Below are 15,635 nucleotides of genomic sequence, written 5' to 3'. Positions count from 1 at the left end.
ACCTGTGAAAACCAGAATCTGTATAAGGCAGAAACCTGTCAGAGAAGGAAATCTCAAATACTTTTCACTAATGAATCTACCAGCTGCTCCTTGGAAACCCTATGGGACAATTCTACTCTGTCCTGCAGGGTCGATATGAGTTAGATTTGACTCGACAGCAGAGTTTGGTTTGGTTTGATTTTAATATACTGTGATAGAAAAGTGGTAAGACTGTACCTGTGAAAGGAGGAAAACTTGCAAGACCCAGAAAAACAAGGCAGTCCCATCAAATTCCAGCTCTCACAGGTTTCACTGTACCACAAATTCAGTGACTTACAACAAGAGGAATTTATTCCCTCACAGTTTTAGAAGGCAGAAGTCTGAATTCAAGGTGTCCACAGGGCCACACCAGGGCCACATTGCCTCCAGAGGCCCTAGGGTAGATTCTGGTCCTCACCTCTTCTAGCTTCTTGTGGCTGTTTCCATTCCTTGGCTCCTGCTACCTCCATCTTCACATGGCCTTTTCCTCTGCGTGACTGTGCCTTCTCTTCTTCTGTCTCTCTCAAATCACCCTCAGCCTTCCTCTTATAAGGACGCCTGTCATTGGATTTAAGGCCCAAGTTGATAATCCAGGATGATCTTCTCATCTCAATATCCCTAACTTAATTACATTTGCAAAGACTCTTTTTCCAAATAAAGTAATATCCATAGGTTCATGTATTTTGAGAGGAGCCACCATTCAGCCCAATACACTAGCAACCAAAAACCTATGAAAATGCACTACATCAGGTAAAATTATCTAGTAGGTACTCAAATGATATTTGTTGAATAATTTTTAAACTTAACTTTTGGTTGGATAGAGTTTAATTACGCCCTCTAGAGGAAGACAACTTACTCCTTCGTGGGTTTGAATTTCTGAAAGAATTGTCCTGGTACTTGAGCTAAGTGCTTAAGCAGTTCAGGTTCTGGAGCGCTCTGGACTGAGTCTGGCTGCAGACATGCAGACAGGGATAGGAGTGGGCAGGACTGGGCCAGCCCTCAGCAGCTTTATGCAGTAAGTAACCTCATCTGATACGGTCTCTCCCCGGATAATCTACTAACCATCCTCTAGTCATACACTGTTCCCAGTAACCCGAGCCAGGCCCTGTCCACAAGGCTTTTCATGCTCCATCTATTTTCATAGTAGATGCAGAATAAAATTCATTCAAAAACAGAAGGAATTATCACTGTTGGAAGAAACAGACAAGGTGAAAGAAGAGAGGAAGAAAGGAAAGAAAGAAGGAAGGGAGAAAGTTAGGAAAAGGAAGGGGGAAAGGAAAGAGCATTGTGGAAAAATTTCCAGATCATACATACCTAGAACAGAAAAAATGAATCTTGAAAAAATTAATTCGACAACATTAAGGACACAGCTAGAATTTTCACATTGCATGTAGACCCAGGCACATAGCCCAAAATGCAAACTGTAAAAGCCAACACTGGCCACACCAACCTTGTAAAATGTAGTAATAATATAACTAGAGAAAAAAACAAACACAGTGACAGCACATCTTTTCACTCTAAAGTCGCTAGTAAGTATTGTCATCTTTCTATTTTGTTTGTTTGTTCATTTGTTTGTTTCTATTGGAGGGGGCCAGAAGTAACCATACAAATCTTAAGTATAGAAAATCAATAGCATCATATAACTAGGTTACAAACATCATTTCCTGATCTCCCCTTCTCTCAACAGAGTACCATGGTTGGATTCTTGCTGCCCACAAATGATTGTGTGGATAAACTGAGGCAACTTTTTAACCCTTCCCTTCTTTAATCATTTCCACCCACATCATAATCTCTTATATTTGCATACTATTTAGTGCATTTTATTTTGTTTGATCACATAAAATCTGACAATGTCGGAGCTGGAAGTGATCTTAGAAAACATCCTATCAAACCCCTTTATTTTACAAGTAAGAAAACTGGGACCCGGAGCCTCACACTAGTACTAATAACTAGTATTAGAATGAGAATCAGAATAAGGTTGTGATAAATGACTGAACTCATACCCATTACTTTTTCTGTTGAAAACAGCAATTTAGGTGGCAGTGCTCATGGAGTGATTGATTTCTACAAAGAGAAGAGGCAGAAACACCAGTCGAGATTGCTCCAGTGGCCAGTTATGGTCCTGCAGCAGCAGCAGCCCAGCAAAAAGAGAAACGATGCAAACCCATTGCCAAAAAGGCAGTTCTGAACAAGCCTTTTGATCAATGTGCCGAATCTTACAAAAAGAGATCAGAGGATTAGTAAGTGTAGCTTTTGTGAGGACTGGTGGCGTAGTAGTTAAGTGCTATGGCTGCTAACCAAGAGGTCGGTAGTTCAAATCTGCCAGACACTCCTTGGAAACTCTATGGGGCAGTTCTACTCTGTCCTATAGGGTCACTTTGAGTCTGAATCAACTCGATGGCAGTGGGTTTTTTTTTTTTTTTAATCAGCGATCCAGGTGTTTGTCCTAGTGAAGAAAGGAGCCTTGTCACTCACCAGACACCAAGACAATCTTCTCCTCCTCTTAGAAGCATTACATTTCGAGGTTTCAGTAAGTAAAATGATAATCCTCAAAAGCATTAAAGTTTAAAATGAAAATTGCACACTACATTTAATTTAGAGACAATCGCATTCATATAATGCCATTAGTGTTTCTCTTTCATCATGAAACACACGTTAGAAAGTTAGCTTGTATAAGCTCGAGATGTATAATTTTAAAATCCTGATTACTTGGCCTAACATCTCAACTGTGGCACATGCAGCAGTCTGTTAATGGACATAACTCAGGGCTAGTGAAAATGGTTCTTGTTCTTCAAGAGGGACAAGGGATATTCACAGTGTACAGCTAGAGAGAGAAACAAACCAATAAAAAACCAGTTGTCACAGAGTTGATTCTAACTCATGGAAACCCCACATGGGTTAGAGTAGAGCTGTGCTCTACAGGATTTTCAATGGCTAATTTTTTGAAAGTAGATCACGAGGACTTTCTTCTGAGGTGCCTCTGGGTGGACTCAAACCTCCAATCATTTGGTTAGCAACAGAGAGCATTAACCATTTGCAGGACAGAAAAACAAAGATATACCAATCCTAATATATTCCAAACAGAGCTCCACAAATTTTATAAAAGCAACCTCAGTTGACGACAATGGTGAAGGCTCACCAGATATATAAAGACCAGATTAATTTGTGTAGAAGCACTCACTGTCTTTGGAAAAGGAAGCAGGAATCAAAAATTCAAAGAATTGACACTGAAAGTAATCTTTTTCTTCCAATTTTTTCTTCTTTTCAAGTTGGAAACCCAATAGTATTAAATATTTAGGGATGACATTTCTTCTAGACATTCAAGAAACCACATTTCATGAACACAATGAAAAAGAATAATTCTTAGAAATATAAATAGGTGGTCATTTTTTGTCTCTGTTGGTGGTGTTAAAATTATTCAAGACACAATGACTTTTAGCTGAATGTCTTTCTTCATATCTGGGAAGTCTTTCAAATGCTAAATGCACACCTAAACTCTCTCACAGAGCACAATAAGCTTCCTCTGAAAAACCCCTACATCATTTTCCCATCAGCTTGCTTCAGAGAAACCCTGTGAGAGAGAGATCAAAGAACTCATAATAAGGTACTTTTTCATTGGTTTTTTACGGCTTGAAAACTTCAGGCATAATCCAGACTCAAACAGGGTGGGATCCTGCTTTTATTTTTCTTCAAGGAGTAGATGCAGGATAGTATAGTGGCCCCACTGGAAAGCATTTGCTTCCACGTCTCTGAGTCTGAATGCTGTTATGTAGTTATCCAGTGCTGCTTTAACAGAAATGCCACAAATGGATGGCGTTAACAAACAGAAGTTTATTCTCTCACAGTTTAAGGGGCTAGAAGTCTGAATTCTGGGTTCGGGCTCTAGGGAGAGGCTTTCTCTCTGTGTCAGCTCTGGAGGAAGGTTTTTGTCTCCTTTCAGCATTCCTTGGAGCTCTAGATGTGTCTTTCATCAACCTTCCTCTGGGTCTAGTAGGTTCTCAGTGCAGAGACCCTGGGTCCAAAGGAGGTGCTCCACTCCCAGCTCTTCTTCCACGGACTCTCCACCACAATCACTCATCCTTGAGAGTTCACAGAGTATCAGCTATGTGCCATCTCCAGTCTATGCATTTTGTAGGCAACACACAAATATAAGGCATGACCTTGCCTCTCCTGTTGCATAGAGTGTAGCTCAAAATACACGAGGTAAGTAAACTATTGATGTGAAATAGCCCATACTTTTTAGTATCTAGTGGGCACTACAAGCAGTTGATTCATAAATGTTAAAAGCAAGGAGGCTCAGATACAAAAATATGGGGGGAGGGGGGTGACAGGAAGAAGAGATTGGGAAGTTTGCTTTAAAGTTAGAAGTGCTCTCTCTCCTCTGGGTTATTTGTGGGACTCACTGAAAGGGCCTGCATATAGTATCCAGATATAGATCTGTACACACCTACCCCAAACAAATATGTGTATACACACTCAGGCTTATACTGAAAGTTTATATTGAATATTGCTATTGTTAGGTGCCCCTGATTCAATTCCAACTCATAGCGACCCTGTGTACAACAGAGCGAATCACTGCCCAGTTCTTCTCCACGCTCATGATAATTGTTTCGCTTGAGCCAAACTGTTGCAGCCACCATGTCTATCCATATTGTTGAGGGTCTTCCTCTTTTTTGCTGACCCCCTACTTTATCAACCATGATATCTTTCTCCAGGGACTGATCCCTCCTGACAACACGTCCAAAGAATGTGAGACAAAATCTTGCCACTCTTTTTTCTCAGGAACATTCTGGCTGTACTTCTTCCAAGACAGATCTGTTTGTTTTTCTGGCAGTCCATGGTATATAGTCAATATTCTTCACCAACACCATAATTCAAAGTCATCAATTCTTCAGTATTCCTTCTTCTTTGTCCAGCTTTCACATGCATATGAGGCAATTGAAAACACCATGGCTTGGTTAAGGCACACCTGAAGAAATACTAAAAATAATTATAGTCTTTATTTCTGCAACTGGTCACACGGTCGTGGGTGGTATTTAGAACTACCTTCTTCCACCACCCATTCCATATTCCCTTTGCCCCCAAGTGGTCCTGGTTCTTTGCCCAGTGGGGTGACCCAAACCTTCCTTAGTGAAGGGTCTGGACCATTAGTAGTCATTTTGGAATTGGATTGCTGTAGTTTTCTATTGACTTCAATCCAGGGCATGGTAGTGCTAAGAGATGTCCTAGATGATTTTCTGTATTACAGACAACTCCTTCTTCACCTTCATTAGGTAATATCAATACAATTTCCCCTTGGTAATCAGGATCAATCACACCAGCCAATAGGGTGACTCCCCTCTTTGCCTGTTGATCCAAAGGCATGAGGAGACAGAGTGGCCAGGTGAAATTCCTAACTTCCAGTTCAATGGAATCAGTGTTGTTTGTCCTAGTGGGAGCATGCTTTTCTTTGGAACTGAGAACTCTAGACCCACAGAGCATAGGGTTGCAGGGACAAAAAGCAAAAATTTTGCAACTGGGTCACTAGGGGTAATAGTGAGTGGTGTCACTACCATTTCTACCCCTTGATTCCTGGATCCATGATTCCTGGCTATGGGAGAACCAGCACCATATATTGCACACTGGTTAAGAGCATATATAGCCTGCTGGAGAACATTGACCCAACCATGTAAGGTATTGCCACCTAGCTGATACCATAAGTATGTCTTTAAAAGGTCATTCCATTGTTCACTCAAGCCAGCTGCTTCAGGGTGATGGGAAACATGGCCAGATCAGTGAATTCTGTGAGCATGGGCCCATTGCTGCACTTCATTTGCTATGAAGTGAGTTCCTTCATCCGAATCAATGCTGTGTGGGATAGCATGATGGTGGATAAGGCATTCTGTAAATCCACGAATGGTAGTTTTGGCAGAAGCATTGCCTGCAGGGAAGGCAAATCCATATCCTGGGTAAGTGTGTATCCCAGCAGGAACAAAATGCTGCCCTTTCCGTGATGGAAGCTGTCCAGTGTAATCAACCTGCCACCAGGTTGCTAGCTGATCGCTCCTAGGAATGGTAGCATATTAGGGACTCAGTGTTGGTCTCTGCTGCAGCAGATTGCACACTCAGCTGTGGCTGTAGCCAAGTCAGCCTTGGTGAGTGGAAGTCTGTGTTGCTGAGCCCATGCATAACCTCCATCCCCACCACCATGGCTACTTTGTTCATGAACCCATTGGACAAGGACAGGAGTAGCTGGGGAAAGAGGTTCACTTGTATCCACGGGACGTGTCATCCTATCCACTTGATTGTTAACGTTTTCCTCTGCCGAGGTCATCCTTTGGTGACCATTCACATGAGACACAAGACACAAGTATTTCAACGTCTTTGGCCCATTCACAGAGTTCTAGCCATATACTTCTTCCCCATGTACCCTTGTCACCAATTTTCCAATCATGTTACTTCCAAGTCAGCGAGCATCCAGCCAAACCTTTGGCCGCATCCCATGAATCAGTATACAATTGCACATCAGACCATCTCTCTTTCCAAGTAAAATGAATGACCAGGAGCACTACTCAAAGTTCCCTTCACCACTGTCCTTCAGGGAGGTTTCAGAAAGGGTCTGTAGTGCTGCTATTTTCTACTTCTGAGTGTTGCCTGCATATTGTGCAGAACCTTCTGTAAATGAGGCACGAGTTTTCTCTTCCTCAGTCAACTGATCATAAGGAACTTCCCATGAGGCCATAGGTACAGAGTGGGAGAAGTAAGGTAACGTGACAGGGCTAGGGACCATGGGCATATGGGCCACTTCCTCATTTAACTTACTTGTGCCTTCATGTCCTACCTGAGCCTGATCTCGTATACAGTGCTTCCTTTTAATAAAAGCGTTCTGCTGTGAGCATATAACTTTATGACTCTGTGGGTCAGACAACACCCATTCATGATGGGCAGCTCAGGCCACATAGTGACTTGGTGGTCTATGGATAAGTGTTCAGTCTCTACTAAGGCCCAGTAACAAGACAAGCCTGTTTCTCAAAAGGAGAGTAGTCATCTGCAGAGGGTGGCAGAGTTTTGCTTCAAAATCCTAAGAGTCTGTTCTGTGGTTTACCAATAAGGGCCTCTCAAAGACTTCAAACAGCATCTCTATCTTCCACTGACACTTCAAGCACCATTAGATTAGCCAGATCACATGGTCAAAGTGTCAGAGTGCCTTGCACGGCAAGATGAACCTGTTCCAGAGCCTTCTGTTTTTCTGGGCCCCACTTAACTAGCAAATTTTGAGTCACTTGATAAATAGGCCAGAGTAGCACGCTCGAATGAGGGATATATTGCCTCCAAAATCCAGAGGCGAACCAGGTGCCATACCTCCTTTTTAGTTGTAGGAGGGGCCAGAAGTTACAACTTATCCTTTACTTTAGAAGTAATATCTCGACATGCCCCATACCACTGGACCCCTAGAAATTTCACTAAGGTGGAAGGAGCCTAAATTTTTGTGGGATTAATTTCTCACCCTCCAGCATGTAAATAAGGAGCCTAGTAGCATACTGGTTAAAGCAATTTACTGCTAACCAAAAGGATGGTAGTTCAAAACCACCAGAGGCTCCATAGCAGAAAGATGTGCCTGTTTGCTTCTGCAGAGATTTACAGCCTTGAAAACCCTATAGGGTCGCTATGAGTAGGAATCGACTCAAAGGCAGTGGGTTTGGTTTTTTGGGTTTAGCACATAAATGTCTTACCAGTAAGTCTAGAGTCCTTGATGCTTCTTCCTTATTAGGTTCAATCAGCATAATGACATCAATGTAATGGACTAGTCTGACGTGGTGTAGAAGGGAAAGGTGATCAAAAGCCCTAAATTATAACATAGGGCTGGGAAGTTGATATACCACTGAGGTAGAACAGCGAAGGCATAATTCTGGCCTTGCCAGCTGAAGGCAAACTGCTTCTGGTATTCCTTCAAAACTGGAATCAAAAAAAAGGCATTAGCCAGATGAATAGCTACATACCAGGTACCAAGAATTGTAGTGATTTGCTCAAGCAATGAAATCATATCCAAAATAGCAGCTGCAATTGGAGTCGCCACCTGGTCAAGTTTACCATAATCCACTGTCATTGGCCATGATCCATCTGGTTTTTGCACAGGCCAAAAAAATGAGTTGAATGAGGATATGGTAGGAATCACCCTGAATCAATACCCCTGAATCCTTCAAGTCCTTGATGGTGGCACTAATCTCTTCAATCCCTCCAGGCATGTGGTATTGCTTTTGGGTTACTACTTCCCTAGGCAGGGGCAGTTCTAATGGATTCCATTTGGGTTTCCCTACCATAATGGCCCTTACTCTACAAGTCAGGGATCCAATGTAGGAGTTCTGCCAGTTGCTCAGTATTTCTATTCCAAATATGCATTCTGGAACTGGGGAAACCACTATGGTGTGGGTTTGGGGATCCACTGGACCCACTGTGAGATGGACCTGAGCTAACACTCCATTAATAACCTGACTTCCATATAGCTCTACTCTGACTGGTGGGCCACAGTGACGTTTTGGCTGTCTTGGAATTAATGTCAGTTCAGAACCAGTGTCCAGTAGTCCCAAAAAGTCTGATTATTTCTTTTTCCCCAATGGACAGTCACTTTCACAAAAGGCCATAGATCCCTTTGGGGAAGGCTGGGAGAGAGATTAACAGTATAAATTTTTGGCAGCATAGTGGTCCTTCCTCAAGGGTATCTGGCCTCCCTTCATTCAAGTGGTTATGGCTCTGTAATTGGCTCAAGTCTGGAAACTTAATTGAGGGACTCTCTATTCTGGCAATTCAAGTTAGACTGCCATTCACTTGGCCTTGAATTCTTCACCTTGTACAGATAAAGTAAATATTTAGTAGATTTCCCATCTATTTCATTTCTACAGACACCATGAATAAGTAGCCAATGCCATAAGTCTGTATGAGTTGGACTATTCTGATTACTGCTTTGACTCCGCTGTCCATTACTGTAACGACCTCCACCTTTTTTTTGTCAATTTAGTGCCACTACTTGGCCCTTTCTAATTAGCCCCATTGTAGGTAGTTAGGTGTCTTATTTCAGTTAGGGAATTTCCCACTGTCAAATATGATTTAGATAAAACAACAATCACAACAGTCTTCAAGGACGCTAGGGCTCCCTTCACAAACTTATTCCTCACCATTGTCGTAAAAGGCGTGTCTTCTGGGCAATCCATGTGTGTGTCTGTGGGTCCAACCAGATAAATGCACTCTAACGTCCCAATTTCCCTAAGCCTTTGGATACCTTCTTCTACAGTATACCAAGGATGGTCTGGCATTTCAACTTGATTTAGTGTAAGCCACCATGTAATCCCTGCTTCAATGAACCAATCAGATAAACTACTAGATCCTTTTCTGACCTCTCAAGCTGAAGCACTAAAGGAAGAATCTGAGCTTAGTGGGCTCATATCAATAAACTCAGACTGATCCAACTTTTTGTTTCTTGCACCATTATCTCACACCCTTAATAGCCATTCCCATACATATTCCCTAGGTTTCTGTTTGTATACATTAGAAAAGTCAAGCAATTCTTTTGGAGCGTAGCGTACCTCCTCCTGGGTCTCACTTTGTACTTCACCTCTTGAGGCTTGCTAGGACTTAAGTCTGGTTATAGGTCTGGAAGCAAAGATATGTGGTGGGGTTGGGTCTGGAGGACATTCAGCAATGTCTTGTAAGGCATCTGAGTCAGGCAATGCCCCGGGCAAGACCCCAGTCACTGCCCCAGGCAATATCTCAGACAAAGATTCCTTAGGCACATCTGGGTTAATTTCATCAGATGAGGGAGAAAGGGATAATGGTTTTACTGGGGAGGGTGGCTTAGCAGACAAATACAGAGTAATTTCTTCAGATGAGGGTAGGAGGGCTGATTCTGTTCACAGCAGTGATTCAACAGAATTTAGTAGCTCAATGTCTTCAGCTTCCTGTTTATCTGCCTGTATGGCTGTATCCCAAGTTTCAGGATCCCATTTCTTCCCAATAAACACCCTCTCTTTAACTTTAGACTCCATTTGAGCTTGAGAATTCAATTGGCATTGCAATTCAGTCACTCTTATGATAAGACTCTGGGTTTGGTTTTTGACAACATCAGTTCTGTTACTGCAAGGAATAAGACTTTCTTTTAGGGCATAAGTGGCAAATTTCAGGTCTTGTATGCAGTGCTTGAGCTGTGACTCTGAAGCTTTGAGCTCCTCTCTTTCTTTTACCACTTTAGCTAGCAAAATAGGATCAACCAACCAGCTTCCTTATAATTCTCATTCTGAGAAAATTGTAGAAATGTATCAAATATGCCATCACCCAGAGACTTGTCAAATATTTATACATTTGATCCTTTGGTGGTGATATTTTGTTTATTTCTGCTGCCACTTCATGCCATAGATTAGCAGTGCTTTCTTCACTACTGGAGGTAGAGTCATCAGCTTCTTTAAGACTAGCCGAACTTGAGAACCAATTCAGAAAACCTGCCCTTATAATTTTGTCCTTCTAGAACCACGTTCAGTACCAAATGTCTTAGGCTGGGTTCTCTAGAGGACTAAAATCAGTGAAGTGTGTACATATACACAGAGAGAGACAGAGAGAAAGATTTATTTCAAGGAAATGTCTCACATAGTTCTGGAGGCTAGCAAGTCCTAAACTGGTGGGTGAGGTACAAGGCTGGAGGTTTCTCCTGACTCACATGGTGGCAAAGACTGAAGAATCCAAAATCAGCAGGTCAGATGGCAGGCTGCTGGCTCATGTCCCAAGAACTGGAGGTCATAGGATGACTAGTTGGATGAAGGATCAAGAGATGCCAAGTTTTGCCAGAACACTCATATATATTTGGATGCAGGCCACACCCCCAAGGAAACTCCTCTTTCAACTGATTGGCTGTTCACATCAGATCACAAAATGGAAGATGATTATATCATATCTGCCAAACCACTGACAATGATGGCCTAGCCAAGTTGACACATAACCTTAACTATCACAATAAATAATTTCTCCTTAGTCAGAGAGCTTACTCAAAGAGAAAACAGGTAACTTCAATATGATAGAGGTATAAATGGGCTGCTAGAAGAGCACAGAGTAGAATCACTTAGTCCTGCATGGTGAGAGGAGTAAGGTTAGTTAGATAAAAGTTATCCAGATAGTGAGAAGAATAGTGTATCTCGGGCAGAAGGAACACTATTAACAAAGCCGCATACATAATAAATCAATAAGTAAACCAATGAATGAATGCATGAATAAATTAATGAATGAATACAACTTGGAAGTGGAGGATAATCCTCAAGGGGGGCACATTTTGAGAATAGGAAATACAGAAATAAGTTTAACCAAATTAGAACTTTCAGGGAGAGGAATTTTGGGGAAAATTACAGACAGATTGATTGAATTAAGTTGTGTAGGGTGTGAATTTCTGATTAGAAGCCCGTTTCTGAAATACTGCTGCTTCCTCCTTCTTATTGTTGACCTATATAGTCACTGTAAGGTCAGGGTTTGGGAACCTGGAACTAATCAAACCTTTTCTCTGTCAAAGCTATTGTTCTTAACCAAGCTTTGATTTCCAATAAGAGCAGACTCATTAACCTACAGGGTGTTTAGAATTGTGGCTGAGTAGTGAGAAGAGTATACGGCAATCGTCAGCCAGAGAAATGTCAGCAGCATAGATATGCACACGGATATATGCACATTTATGGGTGTCCCCACCTACATGCACCTCCTTTCCCCACATACACAATAGTTTGTCCTACGGCAGCTATGGACTGAAGGGATTCTGTTTCATAGCTTCAGAGCAGAAGATAGCAGACATGCAGAATTTGGCACCATTCCTCACATTTTGTCTGAGACCAGGAGTGTGGAGATTTCAGATCTGTGTTACAGTCATCAGGAGCATCTAAGGAGACTCTAAACCCCAGCTAGTTAGGGTGACATTATAATGAATTAGACTTCCAGGGATAATGTGAATGGCAATTTGCCATGGAAACTACAATGCAATTGATGGATCAGCACTGTATAATGGCCGGAAAAGTGTATTTGGAGTCTGACTAGCAGATTTTGGTTCTTCGTTCAGGTTCTATCAGCTATGATTTTTGGGGCACGTTGCCGAACCATTTGGAGCTTCCATTTTTCTCATCTGATGAAGGTCACCAATGGCCTCTGAAATGAAACTGTAACACTCTTATCTAGTTGGTTGCCTTCTAAACACTTCCTTTCCCCTTCTCTGGATTCTCTTAAATCACCTTGTCTCTCTTGCTCAGTTTTCTCTCACACCATTTTTTCTGTTTCTATCCCTTGCTTCATTTTCTCCTCCTACTTTTTACATGTTTCTGCAATGTAGGGCCGTGATCATCTTCTCATTTCTTCAGTCTCCTGGAATATCTTCTTGTCTTTGATGGCTTTAACTGCTACTTATGAAGGAGTGATTCTTAAATCTCCATCTACAAGCTCAGCCTCTTTAACTCCCACTCACCCCCCACCACTCTCTGCCACTGTGTGGCTTCTGCTAATGGAACCAGATTGCCACATCTTTCTCCCCTGGAGCAGCTGGTGGTTTTGAATTACCACCCTTTTCATTAACAGCAAAGTCCCTTAACCACTGCACCACCAGGGCTTCATTCTTTAACTCCAAACCCATAAATCTGACTGCCTACAGAAAATCAGCATAATTCTAATCAACAGAGCAGACAGTAGAGTTTACATTTACTTAGTCCCAGCCTTCTTTCAGGTGTCATTGAACCAGGTAAGAAATTAGTAGCAAAAGCTAAATGGACCTGGGTTCATATGCCACATTAGGTATACATGATGTCTGAGATTTGCTTCAAAATGAACAGGGGTGAGGGAAAATGGTTGAGGTATAAATAAGCTAAAAATTACCATGAATGGTTTGTTGAGGTTGGCAATGGGTATACGGAGTTTTATTAAACTCTTCCCTCTACTTTTGTATATGTTTGCAATTTTCCATAATAAGAAGTTTTAAAAAAAAATCTGACAATTTGTTTAAGGATAGGTTCTGATCCATTCAGAGGCTTGCTGTGCAATGACTGTTAGGATAGGAATTAGTTCCAGGCTGTGAGCACCCAGACCCCAGAGCTAGCTGCAGATAAGTTGTTTCACCTAGGGACAGTCTAACAGGAATCTCATGGTGCACTAGCAGTCATTAGGAAGGAGAGAAATTACCAAGGAGGAATTGAAAGATTTCTCAGCCAAATTTCTTAGACATTTTGGTAGCACAAGAATCACCTTGGGTACAGATTAAAAATATACATTTGAAGATTCTATCAAGATCTTCTAAAGAAGGGGCTGGGAAGTTATAGTTTTAACAAGCTATCCAAGTAATGATCCTCATCACAGAAGTTTAGGAATCAAAGTTGGTAATTTCAAGGCGCAGGAGGACATTAGATTGGAAATACCTTGTAAGTAGTTGGAAGCTGGAGGCTAGAATTAGATGAACAAGATGTGATACAGATTTGGGAGTCATTTTCTCAGATTTTCAAAAATAATTCAATAAAGCCACCCTCCAAAGGGGGAAAAAAGGACAGAACCTCCAATAGCAAAAGGGAACTATTGGTAATTCTGGGTGCAAATCACTCACAACTCTTGCCCTTCATATTCCAATTGATTGAGAACTGCAAACACAAACAGGGATTAAGGTATCAATTGTTTTGATGGCAATGAATCAGTGTTGTTGTTAGGTGCATGGAGTAAGTTCCAACTCATAGCTACTCTGTGTACAACAGAATGAAACACTGCCTGGTCCTACATCATCCTCGCAATTGTTGCTATGCTATGCTAGGCAATGAATGGAAGAATGCAATTTGAACTTGATGCCAAACTGGATTCCCACTACTTCCTACAGTAGGATTGAAGTTAATGCATCCCAGGTAAAGGGCTCACTGGGTTTACTTACTTATTCCGCTGGGCCTTCAAGAGATTGCCTGACCTAATCTTCTTACTGCTGAGAAGGGATAAAATTGAAGTCTGAGACTTCTAACTGATCAATGCGTTAGTTATCTAGAGAAAGAAACAGAGAGTGGGGCTTATTTCTTGTTTTTGTGGCATGGTTAGTCCACTTACTGATAGGATGGCCTAATGGGTATCAGTCTCTCCCCAAACAAAGAGTGAATAACTGGTGGCAAAAGATCAGAACAGTCCCTTCCAACAACTCCCTTTATCCCTAGGCCAGGGCAGGATTTGGAGAAAAGCATTATTTGCTAACTACATGAGCTACTCTGTGTTTTCTTGATGTTTATTCAAAAGTTCCATAAAAGGTATAATCTGAGGCCGAACTGGGGATGGATCTGCTTCCAAGCCGAATTCAGCTTCTTGTGGTTGCAGGACTGTGATCTCAGCTTCTTGCTCTTGGCCAGGGGCTGCCCTCGGTTCCTAGAGCAATTATGTTCACCCATAATAGAGAACAGAAACAAGCGTTCCAAGTTTACTCCAATTATTTTCTAACTCTTTAGAAAGCTACAGGAAGGTGACAATTTTACTGAAAAAAAGATCATCAATGAAAAGTCTTCCTTTCCATTTCTTGTTAATTGAGAAAATACATGTTTTGTGTTTAGAAGATGGTTGGGCACATAGTAAGTCCCCAAAATATGTTTATTATTGTTGCTGATGACTCAGTCTTATTAAGGAATGTAGCATTTGTGACAGAATGTTTTAGGGGAATGAGTTTGTTGCATTAAACCTAAGAGTTGCAGTGTTATTATTATTTTTTTTTAAAGGCTCACTCTGCCCATTTGACTCCTGAAGAAATAAAGACATGGGTATGGATCCTACACGCTTTTCCCGTGACTTCATTTTACTAGGAATCAGGGGGAAGAGCCCAACTTTGGAATTCAATGTTCATGAGTTTAAATCCTAGCTCCACCCTTTACTACCCGTTTGGCTTTAAGCTGGTTACATGACCTCTTGAAGACTCAGGTTCCTTATCTGTGAAATAAGAATAACAGTTTTCTTAGTTATAAAACAGAGATGATAATATTGCATTCTCCACAGTGTGGTTTGGAGAAATAAATGAGATCATATAAGTATAGGTTTCTCCATAGTGGGCTCTCATAAATGACAGGAACTTTCCCTTAAAATACAATGTTTATATAGTGCCTTAGCATTTTAAAATGCTCTCACATATATTTTATTCTCATTTGAACCTTTAAAAAAATTTCATGACTAAGGTAGGACAGATATTTTTATTTACATTTTATAACTAGAGAGAGCAAGGCTCAGTGAGTTACTCACGATATTAATTTTCTATTGCTGTGTAATAATATTACCAAAACTTCACATCTTAGAGTAGCCCACATTAATTATCTCACAGTTTCTGGGAGTCAAGAGTCCAGGCACAGTTTATCTAGGGTCTCTGCTCAGGGTCTCCCAAGGCTGCAATCAAGATGTCAAGCAGGGCTGTAGTCCCATCAAAGGCAAATGGGGAAGGACCTGCTTCTAAGCTTACTCAGATGTTGGGAGATTCACTTCCTCAGTAGTAAGGCTGAAAGTTTTGGTTTCTTGCTGGCTGTTGCCTGAGGGTTGCCCTCCGTTCCTAAAGGCTGCCCTCCCCCCGCCCCCCTTCCTTGCCTGTGGAATTCACCAACATGGCCACTTCCTCAAAGTCAGCAAGGGAAAAGGAG

Source organism: Elephas maximus, chromosome 12 (assembly GCF_024166365.1).
Source record: "Elephas maximus indicus isolate mEleMax1 chromosome 12, mEleMax1 primary haplotype, whole genome shotgun sequence".
NCBI classification, from domain to species: Eukaryota; Metazoa; Chordata; class Mammalia; order Proboscidea; family Elephantidae; genus Elephas; species Elephas maximus.
The sequence above is the reverse complement of the archived record's forward strand: the minus strand, read 5'-3'. Positions refer to the sequence as shown.